Raw genomic sequence first — 16,888 nt, 5'->3', positions numbered from 1 at the left:
ACAACGTGGCTTTAATTATATATCAGTCAAATTGAGTCTAATGAATGGAACTTTAAACCACAGAGTGCAATTGGCTCATGGACACTGATCTCTAAGAATTTTCAGAATTGCAGAGAGCTGAAAATACAGCTGCCAGATCATGTGGAACACAACAGCTCATGAACAGAAAGGAGGGAGTACCAGAAGTTGTGTGCCTTCGTAGGCCCAATTTCAGCATCCTTTGTCTTTTCCAAAGCATTGCCTGAATTTTGTCTAAGGCTCATAGTTTTCCATGTAATGTCAGGTGCCAGGACTATATTTCACCTCTGCAGCATCTTCTGCTGGTGGAAATGGCATTTGTCTGTTCCTTAAATGATGCACCAACCCAGTAGGGATGTTGTGTGGAACTGTGACTCGAGTGAAGGGTTCAGCCATACTGAAACTGGTTGGACAGTAAGTTGGGCAGGATAATAGTTTGCTGGAGTTGTGATCCTCAGAGGATTCGTGGCAGATCACTTCCTTCAGCATGAAAGGGTGGTGGAGGTATTATAGGCTCTGGAAGTGGGTGTAAGATGGGAGAAACCGAGTGAGAGACTTCATGTCTTTGTCACAAATTTGTTTCCTTTGCTAAAATGGATTTTTTTTTGGCGTGTTTTGTTAAACTCCATAAAGGTAAATTGTTCATGAGCATCAAAACTGATGTAAATGTCAGAGTAATGCAATTTATAAGCAATTCTTAGAAGTATTCACTTGAATTTATCATGGAGTTATGAGTTTAAAAAAGCTTACAGCTCTGCTTTTCCTACCTCCAATTGCTGGTACAACAGCCTCTTGCACAGCAGTTCCATGCGTCCTTCTGGAATAAGGTAAACATCCTGTTTGGGTTTTTTTGCAGTGATTACATAAGCACCTGCTGCGCTGTCCATCTCTTTGGCCACTAAGATTGCCTGGGAGTGTCAGAGTCCTCCATGCTCCATGCTTTTGAATCTGCACTGACTATGGAGATTTTAATGTAATTTTTTGAGATTAAATTATGAAATGACAGCATGATGAGATTGCCCTCAAGTAACGCTGCACAGATGATAAATCTCTTCTTGCTTCATTAAGTATTTTACAAGCTTGAAGTCTTCCATCTGCCTTTGACATCCTTTGCCTGTCCACCCATTGTCTGGCTTGGCCTGGAAGTTCTCTGATGCACAGCAGGGTTTTAGTATGTATTGCACCCTGCAGCATGGGTCTGGGGCCGCTTGGCCTCCAGAAATGGTGTTTTTGGTAATGAAATATCATATTTCCTTCAAAAGAGCAGTTAAATAGCATGGCTGCTAGAAATCCCTCTATTGTACCCTTGACCAGTGTTTGTCATGGTGCCTTGGTGTTAAATGAGCTTTCTGAAGGCTGATGGAGCCTTTTGCAAAGATTCCCCATTGGATTTCAGTATCCTGTGGTGTAAAGCCAATAGCAGGTAGCTGGACTTCCTAGTGTCGTGGCTCTTTGTTCTTGTTTTATATTAACTCACCTTGTGATGTGTTTATTATCCTGTAATGCACCTGGGCCACCCTGAAGGAGCTCTCTGTGCATTAACATCCTTGACAGGTGCTTCTTATTCATTATTGACTCTGTAAGCACACAACTGATGTTCAGAGTGATGATATTGATGCCTTGTGTGTTTGATCCTGGGGCAAGCAGCTTCAAAGATCTAAACCAACAGAGAAACTGGCCAACAACAACAACAAAAAAAAAGGCTGTTTTCTAAATGTTCTAGTTGGATATCAAGAGATCAGGACCATTAGATTTCATTGTATTCTTTTTAAGTGATTCAGTTTTGTTAAAGCCACTTCAATATTTATTTTTAATGAACCATTTCTTTTGAGTTCATTTTACCAGCTCTCCCATTGCTTTCTGATGGTGAAAGGATGATGTAAAATGGCTTTCTACAGGATAGCCTTGTGCTCAAATGAAAGCAGGTGAGCAACAGTCTAGAGGTTGCACCATCTTGGTCTGCAATCAGAAATAATTAGGAGGATTGCCCAGCATGAAGTGGTATCTGGACTCCCATTTTGTACATGGGGTGCTCTGGCTTTTCCTCTGAACTGCCAAAATGACAAGAAAAAGGTTCATAAATGCACAGCTTTGTCATGGACCTGTAGCTACGTCCTTCTACAAAAGGAAGCTGATGAGAATCACTGGGCAGATGTTTTTGTTTGATCAAAGACAAGTAGGAAGCTACATTGAAAATCCAGCATGACTTCAGTTCCTATGGAGTAGAGCAGTGCCCACATTTGCGCCTGAAGTGGCAGCTTAAATAGACGCAGCAGGTAAGCAAAGGCCATTAAGTTCTTCATGATTCAGAAATGTATTGGTCTGTTTTAGAGACTTTACAATGAACAGTCATTAGTAATTTCCATGGGCTGTCTTTGGTGCAAACATCATTGCAGTCCAGTGTTCTCAAATTCTGACTACAAATTCTTCCTCTCTATTTTTGGCACTTATTGAGTATTAACAAACTTCCTGGTTCCATGCTTCTTACTAAAGACATACTTAAAAAGAGTGACACAAATTGCTATTAGTTTCCCATTGGCCATGAAATAGCTTTTAATTACTAGTTGCCACAAAAGCAGTGCTTGCTTTAATCAACTCTAGTCTCATTGTTTGGAAAGGCTTGCAAGGTTGACTGGCTTTCTCTACTTGATCTGTGTTCACAGCAGTGAGGCAGCAAGATAATGAGACCACTACCATTACAATTACCATCTTATTAAACCCTAATTAAGGGCCCAGTTCTACTAGGTGCTCCGTGCTCTTTGTAAGTAGCTGAATATCTTCATATACCCATTTTGTGATCACTGGTTGGAAGTGATACTTGGAGAAGATTGAAGCTCTCTATTGGTGCATAAGGAATCTGTGGTTTGTTTCAGTGCTAATGGGGTAATTGACCCTAATGATGTTGGCTGCTTTGTAATGGGCAGAACTGCCTTTCCTTCCTCAGCAGCCTAGCATCAATGTCACTGTTAAATGTGGCTGTGATCCACATAGCAGAAGGCTGCAAGTAGCTGGGCAACAGCACTTCCTATAAAATACTCAGTGCAGATTGCCTTCTGCACGTTCATACACTACTGAAATGAGTTTGCAACTTTATTGCTCATCAGAGCCAATTACATGTGATCTCTACATTAGCCAGACCTGCTTCATTCTGAATAAATAACTCAATTCCATTCTCCTGAGCCTGGAAAACATTAGCTATTTTCTCTGTCTCTTTTAGAATTGAATTTCCAAATGACCTTTCCACTGCCTGTTCTCTCTGTTCATGTTGTTGAGTTGGGCACCCTCCAGAAGAACATTGAGGAGAATCTCTTGTTTTTGTCTCAGGCTGGTGGTTTTCTCTTGTTTCTGTAGGGAGGTTTGTATGAACTCTTCTGCAATGATCTTGCGGAGAGTTTTAGGCCCACCTTTACTCACCAGAAGCATTGTGCTGTTCATGGTAAAGACAAACACTGCTTGGCAGGAGCTGGAGGCTTCAGTAGCTCTGCTGGCCTTCTCGCTGCATCAACCCTTGTGTGTCTGTGTGCATCTGTGACCTTCTCCATGGAGGATAAGTAAGGTTAAAGATGAGTGCTATTCCCTGTGATGCCCTCTTCCATGTCAACCTAGCCTGATTTTAACATTAGTATATGTTAAGCTGGGTATCCTGAACTTGTAACGCTCTGTTTTCTCAGCGGGATCATCTGCATCTCTAAACCTGAGCTCAAATGGGGCTCCCTCCAATCCATTACTCCAAAATACCACCCTAATCACTTTCCAAAAGTTAAGAATTAGGCTTATTTTACAGGCTTAATTATAGTCATATTTTATTTTTTTTACATTGCTTTTGTGATACAGATGAAAGCTAATTTCCTGAGTTTGATCTTGATATATCTCTTATAGGGCTCTGTATGACTCTGAAGAAGTGCTCTTCAGGGCCTGAGGTGCCTGGAACCAATCCTTGGTTTTGGAGGGCTGTTAACATCAGATAATAGAGCATTCAAACACTTGGTGTTAATCACTGATTCTTTCCTTTCCATGTTAATTGGAAGAATGATTTATTTGCTGTGTTGGGTGAGTGATGAATTGAACGCTGAATGTCAGAGCCACTTTGCACTGCTGCTTAGATTTAGAGATTCGTTGCAACTTTTGTCAGCTCACATAGTTATTGGCACTGCATTCACTTTGTGACCTTCAGAGGCTGAGAACTCTTCCTGCTGGTTGTTTGTTATCCTTATGCTTTGCACCTGGTCCTGCTGGATCTGAACTTGGGTGGCCCAGTATTTCACTTAGCAACCTTGCTAATGAGAAACAAGATCAAGAGTAAATGAGCATTTTCCCTCCTGGGGACAATGCATTGATCAAAACTCCCTATAGAAAGCAATAAAAGCTGGTTTGGACTCCTACCAGACCTGGAGGAAACTGCCTGGCTTCTGTTAAGAGATTTTCTTAGGAGGGTTCACTTTTACCTTCACATCCTCAGTCTTAACCTGAGCACACCCAAAGAGTGCAAAGCAGGTAGAAATCCCTATCTTAAAAGGCAATTCCAAGAGGTGGTTTCAGCTGTTTATTAATGGAGATGATCTTGTCTATTTGTGGTGTTCTTCCCCCGCAATATGAAATGTGAACAGTGCATTTAGCTGTTATGATAACTGGGTTCTAAAGCCCTTTGAAATATCATTAGTCCTAAAACCCTGGTGTCAGAGGAGAGGTTTTGAGCTGGGTGTAGTCCTAAAGAAAGTGTAGCTTGTTTCATAGGATCATAGAATTATAGTATGGCCTGGGTTGAAAAGGACCACAATGAGCATCCAATTCCAAACCCCCTTATATGTGCAGGGTTGCCAACCACCACACCAGGCTGTCCAGAGCCACATCCAGCCTGGCCTTGAATGCATCTGGGGATGGGGCATGATCCAGGGGATGGTTTTCTCATCTTGCTTTGAAAATAGAGATGTTCCTGGCATGGTGCTAGCCCTGCTTTCAGATCTCCTTTTGAAAATAGAGCAGAGAAGTATTGCTGAATGAAGTCTCATGTCTTACATGATAACAGTGTTGCTTTTCTTCTCCTTCACTTACACTTTTACTATTTCAAATTAGCCAAGTTCTAACCTTTCATCTACTCTACACTTGTGTAGATCCAGAGAGGGGAAAAACTGGGTTTGATGTACTCATGCTTGTGAAGCTGACGAGTCAGAGTTAGAATGGCTTGAGTTGGAAATGGCCTTAAAGATCACTCAGTTGCAATGTCCCTGCCATGGGCAGGTTGCCACCCACCAGATCAGGTTGCCCAGGGGGCAGCTGTTCTACGAGGCACTGAATGAATCTCAGGGAGAGATGAATCTGTGATATCAAATTTTTAATCATGGTTGTTTCATCTCCTGAAACTTTTATTCTCTAACATCAGTTTGTTAGAAGATCTCGGTTGCAATTAACCTTTAAATGCTTAGGCAGTTGTAATGACTGCTGAATCCACTTATTGCATAAAGAGATTAAGGATGCCTTTTGATGGTGGGAATTCACCTTCTGGGCTGTCTGGGATGGATCATTTCCATCGTCTCTCTCATATTCAGATTTTCTGCTGTGTGCAGCTCCTTTGTACTTATTAATTTCCTCCAAGTCTCTGCTGTCACACCTTTGTCCATGCCCCTGGGCTTGTTGTTGCAGCCAAGGTAAAGCTACTTAAAATCAGGCATGAGTGGATGCTGTCCAGGATGTGCTCTAGGAAAACCTGTGGGGTTTTTTTTGTTGCTAGCAGGCCTCTATATGTAAAGGGAGGCTTCTGGACTCCCAGACATGGCGCTGAACTGGGAGGCTGCCAGGCATGTGCGTCCCTTTCTGTTTGCTCTGTGCACAACCCACACTGCAAACCATATATTTTCTGTGCTCTTAAGTTTATCAAAGAACCCACTTATTCCTTGGAAGAAAGCTATTTGCAGTCTGGCAGGTGGCACTGTTCAGAGATACGAGTCATCAAATTTAATATTCCTAAAGGTTTCCAGTTTTCCAGCAATTTGACTGCAGCAATTATCTCAGCAACACATCTCCTGCACAAGAGCACAGCATAGGTGTTCTGTTAATCAAGGACAGAAATCCTCAGGTGTATCTGTTGCTGGAATGGCACGTTCTGCCTGTAGCTGATGCACCCTCAGCTCTGCTGGAGTGGATTTGGTTTCTGGTGTGTATTCACAGAGGGAAGGGAGTAGTTATTGAGGTGGAAAAAGAGGGAACAGTTGGAGTGAGGAGGGGAAGGAAGGATATCAGATTTGACAGCTGTTTGCCTTGTATTTTGCTTAGAGGCCTCCAGCACACACTACAGGGGAACACAGATGGGCAAAAGGCCCAGATTGGACCCCTCATCTCAGGAACTGGTGCTCTGTGTTTGAGCAGATATTCTGCTTGGTTGCCCTCATCATGAAAACATCACTTTGAGCCAAGTGAATGTCACACTTCAGAAACTGAAGACTGGCCTAATACCAGTGCTGTATGTTTCTCTGTGGCAAGTGGTACCAGGAGGAAGTGGAGGGCCCTGAGGTGTTGGATCCGTGTGCTGGGTTTGGCTGCTGCCCTAAGGTGTGAGGGGATGTGGTGTTGGGAGGCAACACAACAACACAACAGAGGCAAACACTTCTGTGAATCCTAAAGGGAGATAAAGCTTTGCAGGTTTATTCTCTTGTTATGCACATTATTTTGTCTTCCATTCCTTCTGAAAAGCCAGCATCTGGCTCCCTATGTACCATGCCATAAGTCTATGGGGATACCTGGATGGGATCTGACTTGGAGTCTGTGTGAATCAGTTCTCCCAGCTCCATCCTACTGCTTGTGTCTTTATGCCGTGGTCCCTGGCTTGCACACACAACTTGGGGGATGTAGTATGCAAAGACCCTTTTTCTCCACTTTGACCTCAGAGCTACTATGAAGCTATGCAGATTAAGTTGCGCAATGGTGCATAATCACCAAGGTGTTTTCCCTGTACTGTGCAGATGGACAATCTCCCACACCCCAGCACGATGCTCCTCTGTGGGTGTTGTCCCCATGCCCATGCTGGGAGCACCTGGCAATGGCACAGAGCTGTGGGAGCTCAGGAAGAACAGTTCCTCCTTGGGGCCATCGGGTGTGGGTCATGGGCACTGCCCAGGCCTGCAGGGCCATTGCACAACAGATGTGCACATAGAAATGTGCTCCACCATGAGCATCCTCTGTGAGCTCTGCAGGCACAACCAGCACGTACTGTCCTTGCTGTACCTCGTCTCAAAGCAGGAAGCCAAGTGAACAACCTGAGGATGATGGATAGCCCACAGCTCTGTGCTCTTGCTGTGACTGGCTCCTGGGAAGATAAGGATATCCTTGGGATTTAGAAACAGCCAGATAGCAGAGAATGTTGGTAAGTGACATGACTTTCCAAGTACTGTTTTGTTTCTAATCCTGAATGGCTGTGGATGGCATTGATTACATCGATCTTGTCTGAACTGGAATTTACAAGGAATCTTGCTTCGTGGAATAAGCTGAAAATCCCAAGGCCCCAAACTTAAGCAAATTCAGTGCAAGATTTGCTTTAGATTTTATATTATCATCACTATTTGCAAATGTCCCTCTTTGGCCTTGGGTTGTCACGGGGACAAAACACGTTTTTGCTGGCATATGGATGTGAAAATTGGTTCCACTGCAGCAGAAGGCCAGACGGGGCTTGTCTGGCTGCTGGGAACCTCATTGCTGGGAAGCAGAGTGTGTTGCTGAGTGCCAGGCCTGGGGTCAGGCACAAACTGGTCCTGGGTTGGTTGTGCAGCCACATGCAGACTGAAGCCTGTGCCTTGTAACCCCCCCAATCACCTCATCAGCCAGCAACAAATTTATTTCCCCCCAAGGGACCTCAGCTCTGTTCACATCCAGGCTGACTAAGATAATGAATTTCAGTATTAGTCCTTTTAGACTGAAAATAGAAGATATTTGTTAAGTGCAGCCTTATTCCATGAGGGAAGTTGCAGTGTGTGTTTACCATACATATTTACAATGTCTTTCTAAATGTACGCATTTACTCTTACCAGCTTCTTGTCATCACAGAAATCATGGATAGGCAGCAGTACACCCCCTGTAGACCATCTCTGTAGCAATCTCCTGAGCAGCCTAATGAGTTTATAGCCTAATTAAGGCCTGCAGGAGACTCATCTGATTTCTTTCAGCTACAGAGGTGGACAGCAGTCTTCATTCAAGCCCTTTGGCTCTTGGCTCTTTCTTCTGCCTCTGGTTTCCTCTTCCCTGCTGAATTGGAATGTCTCAGATGATGCTCAGCCAAACTTATCCAGTGAGAACCATGTTGGAGTTTGGTAGACATACACAGCCAAGCTCATCTGTGCCATTCACTTTGGATGGTGTTCAAGCAAAGCTGTTAGAAAGCTGGTGAGGAAACTCCTTGAAAGTGGTTTTAGCTAGAAATGGGTGAAGAGGCTGTAACAGCGATCTGAAAATGAATGTCAGCTGTGAATTTCGGAAAGCATTACTGAACTGCATCAACTGAGAGAAAAGTGATCGCTTTCATTCTTAGTTCCATATTTGCAGGTGCTGATTTTTCTTATTTGGGGGGAACAAAAGTTTTTCAATCAGCTTTCCTTATTTAGAAATCGATGAGTCAATAAACAGCTTTAAATGACCTTTTAAATTAGGCAGTTTTGTAGATGGACTCCAAGCAAATGACTCTTCTTTGCTCATCTCAGTGACAGCTTGAGAAGCCTTTAGTTTTATTTCTCTGGAACCAAACTGTTCTTCAAAGTTGATGATTGATGATGTTTCAGCCATTCATTGGAAAACGATGATTTAATTGGACTGATGTTAATTACAATTAACCCTGGGTAGTTTTTTTATTGGTGATATTTTGCTAATGGCACAGAGTTTCCTTTAAGATTACCTTACAGCAGGCATTGAAATTGGTCCCATACGTTTAAATATGCATGTAGTTTCCAAAGCTGATGGACAAATATGCCGATGTCCTTCTGTGACCTTTATGACTAGAAGCTTTCCAGTACTGACTTAATGCAAGGGGAGATTGAATCAGAGTGAGTTTAAAAACAAAAAGCCTGTTTTATAATTCCCTATTAAAATACTCAGCTGTCAGAGATCGAATGGGATGTATTGTTAAGTTACTCACTTAGTTAATAACCTGTGGCTTTAGTTGAAGTGGAAGAGGGGAAAAAAAGCATTAGGATGCTTTGTGTGACAAGCTGGTTTCCTGGTAGGGTTGTTTGGGATTATTTGCTCGTTCACCCTTCAAGGAGGATCCATTGACCTTCTGCTTTTGGTGTTTTAACTCTATGCTAGATCTTAAACACTGCTCTGAGTCTTGTCCATGGATTCCTGCCTTGGTGTGCACCAAAGGTCTTTTTGGTAAGACCTTTTATTGGGTTTGTGTTACTGCGCCTTGTGGCTTCTGTGCTGGCTCCTCCTTCTGTAGAGGGTATATAATCAGCACTGGGCAGTTGTAAGCCAGAGGGCATGGCTGAGTGAAGACATATGCTGTTCAGAGGCATTTTCACAATGCCTGTTAGATCTGTTCTAAGATCAGGAAGCAGCAGTTTCTGTGTGTTCCAAGCAAAAAAAACCCACAAAAAAGAACACGTGCCCAGATGTCTGTAAAGGAATGAGAATGAGAGAAATGATGGCAAAGCAAAGTAATACAGTGACTCCATTTGGTTATAGCACAAAAGATCAGTCAAATTACAGGGGCTGCTCATGTACAAAATGTACATAGTGTGTAGAGCAATTCATTGTTTTGTTGCCTAAGTGAGAGAAAATAAGTAATTTCCATTAGCTTCCTTTTGTTCTCAGAATAGTCAGTATTTGCTCTTACATAAGGTATTGCAGCCTGTGTGTGTGTGTGCTCCATAGGAACTTTGTGCTGATCAGCCCAAGGCAGTTTCAGGATTATTCTGGGGCTGCTGTGATATTATGGGGCTCTGAAGTGCTCAAGTAAAGTGCTATGAGAGTAGTGAAATCTGTTTGTTCACTGTTTTATTCTAATTCCATATTTTCTCCAGTTAAATCAGTGAAAGAGAGCTCCAGGCCTTTAGTTCATGGCTGTCATCTGCTACTAGGGATCAACTAGGGAACAGCCAACATGGTGTATTGGCTCTTCCTTACTTACATGTTCCAACATGGCTATTTTGTAGCAATAAATAGGTTCAAAGTAGATTTTGTGAATGATAAGGGAGTTCTCTAAGTCCTACAAACAGTGCAGAATGTTGCAGAAGGCCGTGCTCCAGCCAGCTCATATGGTTTGATAACTGTAGTAGCTGTTCTGATCTACTACGTCATCCTAAACCATTATACTCTGCTTAATGGGATCAGTTGTAAACCAGATTGTTGCTTTAATGGTTTAATGATTTAAATCTGATAAAACATGAAAGTTTGTGGCAGAAAGGGTTTCTTCAAGGAGATTTCAAACTAATGGGAACTTTCAGGTAAAATTGGAAGGTTGTGATTATTATTTTCTTAACGATGGAAACATTCTGGACAATTTCTAGATTAAAAGTCTCTTGGTAAAAAGAGAATTAAAATGCTTTCTCACGGGGAAAGCATTTATGGGATTATTTTGTTTTTCCTGTAAGTAATTGAATCTGCTATAAAATTTAGTTTCTGAGGAGGAGCTGTGGATCACTGTGTATAAAGCACATAGAAAAAAATAGAAAATGACAATGAAAATCAGACCTGGCTTTTAGGTTAGCTATCTTGCTGTTCTAGCTGTATTTATTCTCAGTCTTATTCCCATAAACACTGGGGGATGTGGAGTTCCATTATGAGAGATGCACCTTGCTGCACCGGTCCATCTATTTGGCTTCATTCAGAAATAGAAAGGAGCCACAATAATCTCTTTGTCGTGATTGATTTGGGGTCTCTAGCTGTGCCTGTGAGCTCCAAGTGTGTTACTGTTATGACAGTTGATTTAAACAAGTCAGAAATAATGCTTTCCAGAACAGAGCCCTATTTCTCAAATCCTTGAATAGAATATGAAGTGTAAAGGTATAAGCTATAAATTCTACATAAATATTCCCTTAGGAAAACCTTTTCTCATTATTTAGTGAAGAAGATTAGTGTGTTTCTGAGCTGAACATTTATTAGTTCACTGCTCAAAGCTTTCAGCACCATAAATTGGGCTGTGAGTTCACAGGTTAAATGACTAAAAATGGGAGCATTAGATACAAATATATTTAAGCAAGAAAGATCCCCAGAGAAACATGCTTGAAGCAAAAAGATCCTTCTTGGCTTCAGCTGGGAATGAAACAAACTGGCTGCACAAGAACAGCCTATGTAAAAACCACATAAAGAACAGGAGACCTTGAACTGTGATGTAAATCCCCAAATGCTTTAAAACAGAGAGGCATAGAATTGTAGCCAGAACTTCCATTGCTTTCTTTTTTCTGTTACTTGCCTAACTTATGAAAATCCTCCTTCTTCTCTCTGTAGAATTGTTCTGTCAGAAAAAATCAATATCCTTTGATCTCTTTAGAGTAAGCCTTGTTAATACAGCCCCGATATGCAAGGCTTGACTGGATTCCTCTACCTACGTGTGTTGGTTTTCTTCTTATCTGGGGTATTTTATCTCTGGAGCTCCATTTCTCCTCCAGCAATTGCTTTGCTTGAGGTGATTTGGCTCTGCCTCCTGACAAGCAGCATTTCAATGGTTTAACTTCTGCCCAAGTATTGAACACTCAAGGTGTTATCCTGCTGTTTTGAATCCCTAGACACAAAACTTGACTATGCTGGTTCTGTGGGCCTTTCTAGTTGCTTCCTGTAGGTGTTAAATGAAATACTTGCTGATTTGGTGTGAAAATATGAACAGTGGTACGTGTGATAGCTGTCTTCCGATTTGTTTGGCTTCACCCTTGTATTTCTGCACCCATGCACCTGTACTAAAAGCTTTCAGTAGGTAACACATGCTTATGGCATAACATAAGTAACAATTGGTACTTAAAAGCATTTTAAGAGGTGTAATGAGTGACCTGAGGAATTAACTGTTTGTGTCAGAATAGCTTGTTGCAAATTCAATAGCAATCAAACCATTTCATTCGGTCATCTGTGTTGGCTTTCAGCAGACTGTGAGTTTGTTCTAGGCTGGTATTGAACATTTCTTGTAAAGTAAATTGCAGAACTAGTAATGAGAGAAGCCCAGCTCAAAAGCTTTTTCCACTTAATGACTATGCTGGAGTTACTCAGAAAGCTGGGGTGCTGGAACAGTGGTCTAAAGAGAGGGAAAAATTGGTGAGGCCAATAAAAGGAGAGAATCTGAGGACCAAGAGTTGTGTTCAGATGAAGAAAGAAGCAAGGAAAGCAATCAGGTCCATGCTCAGAAACACTTCTGAACTGTGAGTGATGGTGAAGAGCCAGAGCTTCAGATCTTAAAAAAGAAACATCATCTTCAGAAGCACAGGTGCTCTCTGACCATGAAATTATTGGAAAATGATAGCTTAGATTTGGTGAGGTACAGCCCATACTGACTGTAGCCTCTTTGATGCAGAAGTCATATGGAGATATTGATTGGTATTTATTTATTTTTCGTCTATTTCCGTTGGCCAGGGAGATTATCAATATGGGGCATGAAGAAAGTAAAGGAGTGTATTGAAGATGGTAGACTTCTTGCTTTTTCATGTTATTCTTTTACCATTACCCGCCCTTCTAAATTTATCCATGACTCTATTGCACTTCATGCAACACAGTCCTGAAGGAAGGAGTTGGATGGTATGCATAATTTTTACTCCAACATGGAAAATGCTACGTTATGTGCTTCCCATGAAATCATGTTAAGTGAAGGACTTGGGAATCTGTGGCACAATGACTGTAAACTCAAAGTCTTGAGGCTACTATTAGAGAAGTGGTTTGTTGTATAAGCCTTTTACCACCCCTTAGTATCTGGTATGATATTTTGGAAAGAGTTGCTTTGTGTATAAAGGTGTTTCACCCGCCCTGTATGGTTTCTAATGCTGTTTTGTAATTGTTATACTTGTGCTGTTTTTGTTTATGATCCATCCACATTTCCATTCTAAAAGCTATTAGAACCTAACTATAAAATAGCATAAGAAGTAGGAGCTGCTGCATGTGTCTGTTTAGAAATGCATTCCCGATATGCAGAAAGAACTGCCTGTCTGTATGAATTATGAATGTGTGCATAAACCAAAAGGCAAACTTTCTTTCTTGTTTTATTTGCATCACAGTTCACTGAGCTTTGAGATGAGTTACTCTCCTGAGTGAATATCAATAGAGTTGACACTGAACTTCCATGTGGCTGGTGATGTACCAGACATAATTTGTTACACTTGTGTTATCTTCTTCAATGCAAGGCCAACTCCTGGCATAGGCAGTGCCTAATCTCTTCCCTTCATGATTTGGAGGAGAGTACATTGGCTCAAATATGTATATTAAAATTGATTTTTGTAAGAGTTATTTATGATCTTGGTATTCTGAGGCTGCACAGTCTGTAGTGAGCTGTCAGACAATGCTTAGTTCAGGCAAACCTGAAGCTGATAAATCCTCGAGGGGGATTATTTTACAGATTTATGGCATTCTCCTACCAGCCTTGATCACCCAGATTGACTGAGCTGCCTGATCACAAACACAGTTCTAACATCTCTGGCAGCAGGCATAGGTAGCAGTCTCAGTGTGCTGTATCTGTTTTGGGGTGTGCTGGTGAGCTCAATTCCACAGAGACCAGGTGTTTCTTGTATATAATGTATATGATTTTAAAATATTAGCTTACTACTTGTTAAGGTGCCTTTATATGTTATCCATCCAAGAGGCACAAACCAATTGCAAGCTGTCCTTCCTATCCTTCACTCTCAAACTCATGCCCATGCACAAGATTTTTGGCCAAAAGCTCACAGCCTTCCCAGACATTGAAGGTCACCCATCTGCTACATGTCTTCTCTTCAGAATTCAGGAGTCCTCCTTTTCCCGTGCTCAGTTGCTTCTTTTTCCTCACCTTCTCCTATGGTAAAAGGAACTTCTGCTTTCTCTAAATTCCCTTTTTTTTGCTATGGAAATCTCTCTCATAGTCTGCACTTTTTAACAACTATACATTTACTGTATTACATGTGAGAGGAAGGGAGAATTTACTTACAGAAATAAGAAGCGAGAAAATGGAGTGAAACCTGAAGTGCATGTAGTTTATCTCCCAGGCAGGATTTGTTTCGCTGTTAGCATTCAAAGAATCATAGAATAGAATGATAGAGTCATTATGATTGGAAAAGATCTCTGAGATTAAGTTCAATTGTCAACAAATCAACACCTTGCCCTTGTTATATGCAGGCATGTATGTATCTCTGCATGCACATACACGTGGAGCCTTCCCTGCTTTCCTTACCCCTCATCTCAAAGGTAGTGTTTCATGAGCTGTGTGTAGGTTCCTGAGTCACCCAGAAGTGCACGATAATTGCAATTCAAGGGTCCTGTGGTTTGGACTCAATTGCTCAGATAATCAGATAACTCTTGCTGCAATGCACATTGCTTATTTAATGCCAGCACTTCAATTAAAAGTGAATCAGCATGTCTTTTACACAAGGTTTCTCATTTAATGAAAGGTTTGGCTTTTCTTTAAAGTGTATAGCAGCTGCTTCCAAACCAGGGTATTTGCAGGATATCTCAAGTGAAACAAGAGAGAAAGCCTTGCCTTGCATGTGTGATAACAAAGCGGTGGAAGGAAATCTAGCAGAAGAGGCAGCTCCTGGCGTGTGTTTTGGTGTAGCTGACAGCACTCTAATCTCCAGGGACACAACTCACCTTCAGATATTAGAGCTGTTGTTTTGGGTTTCATCAGCTCACAAGTAACTTCTCTCATGCTCTTTAAAAACTTCACATTTTTAAATGATTTGTGTAATGTTGGCAGGGGTGTTTCTGTTTCTCTCAATGTAGTTATAATACAAGGGTCACCTTCCTTTGTGGGTATCATAGTTGCTTTTGCTGACAGGAGAGTGGAACTGTAAATAAGATAAGGTTCAGTCCTCATACAGCACCAAAGCAATGCTTCTTTGATCAAGTTACTTCAGTTTTATCATGAAATGACTGTTTATTCTTCGAAGTGCCGTCTCTAAAGCTTCCATTTAATGATATATCATGATATACAGGAGAGTAACTCATCTCAAATTATCAAATATCTCATGATATTGATAAGAGATCTTGTAGGTATCTTACACAGTAGCTTCTTCTACATGCTTTTATCAATTAGGTCTTAATTCTGTTGTTTAAATAAAGGGATATAGCCCTTTTGTGCATCTTTCTTAGTGCCCAACAGTGACTCCAAGAGGGTGTGGGTTACCCTTGTTCTTGCATCCTGTCTTCTTGCCCCATGTGCATGAGCTGAATACTCTGAAGTGTCTCAAAAGTGCCCAGGAGCCTATGTTTAGACATCTGGATGGATCCATTGTTGTCATATAGCACTAGCTTATTAAACCTTCTGTCATACAGCCCTTAGGTGTTCACTGGGATGTTACAGTCTGCAGTTCTGTGAGGCAGGAAATGATTATGTGCAAAGAAAGGGAGATTAGCTTAAGTCACCTCCTTCTGGCCTGCTGTTAGGAAATTATCTGCAGCCATTAGAAACAAATGATTTTCTTCTAGCCCCTAAGACCTCCAGCGTGAAACTGGAAAATTCTCTATTACCAAAGGGGCAAATTTCACTTTGTGCGTATTTGGGCAACATACTGAGTGAGCGTCACTCCCTGCTCTCCACTTGAATTTAGTGAGCAGTCTGGAAGATGTGTTTTTTCTTGTTCTTGCTCTGTTCTGTTCCTCTATGGTCCTTGTTTTTGTTCTGTAGTAGTGCCATCAACACTGAGTATTTAGGATTGTAATCACTTGAAGTCAGTGGAGATGCTGTGATCCATGAATTTGAAGCAGAGCCATAAAGACTGACTGAAACAACTGCTATCTTTTATGGAAACACACAAGTTATATAGCTGAGCTTTTGCAGCATGTAATTAATTACTGAAATTCAGTACCATATTGCACAATATTTGACTTAAAAAAAAAAAAAAAGAATCTATACTCCATTGCAAGACACATTTAAGTCACTGACATGAAGCAAAAGAATGTCTTTCATTATGTTTGGAATTGACTGTTTTTGTATCCACATCAGAGAATAATGAAAGCAGCTGGAGTTAAATTATTATAACTTAAAGCCATTTGCTGGCATATTCTTCTCTCAATATGCACGCTGTTGTCTTGTGGAAATTTTATAGGGTGTGGTGAAGGCGAAAAGGGAGATGGAAAATCCCTGATCTCCTCTGATCATGCAGCTTGTTTCCAAACCACTTTACGGTACCCTACTCAATACAGTATTCAGACACATAGCAAAAATTTCCATGAAATTTCCCCATTCACTGTTTTAATGAGCACTTAGTAGACAGACAGGATTTCAGTTTGATAATCAGACTAATAAGCTTGCAAAAGCCACAATTACTTCAAGTCCTTGAAAAACTCTTGTCTAGTGGATTTAGCAATATGAATTTGTGAGTGGCAACACATGAGAACAACAGCAAATCTGGTTTATGGCTTGCAGTTGCTCCAAAACATGAAGCCATAAAATATGTTGAGGAGTTTGGCCTTTTGATCTGCTAAATCTTGGCTTAGTGACTTAGGCAGCCATATTTTGAGGCTTATGCTGTATATAACAGTCAATTGTCTCCTGGAAGTTTTCTTTGTTTTCCTTTTACAGTCGTACATTCATACTGTTGCAGTTGTTCAAATTTCATGAACAATCTTGACTTTAGTGTTCACTGTCAAGGTGCTCATCTTCTGAAAGCCAAATAACGAAACCATTTCTAATTTATGTTACAGTGAGACTGAAAAGGGAGAAAAAGAAATCTGAGAACTGTTGTGGTGTTGTTTCTCTTAGGCACCTACTTCTGTCTTCCAGCTT

Source organism: Coturnix japonica, chromosome 6 (genome assembly GCF_001577835.2).
Source record: "Coturnix japonica isolate 7356 chromosome 6, Coturnix japonica 2.1, whole genome shotgun sequence".
Lineage (NCBI taxonomy): Eukaryota > Metazoa > Chordata > Aves > Galliformes > Phasianidae > Coturnix > Coturnix japonica.
The sequence above is the reverse complement of the archived record's forward strand: the minus strand, read 5'-3'. Positions refer to the sequence as shown.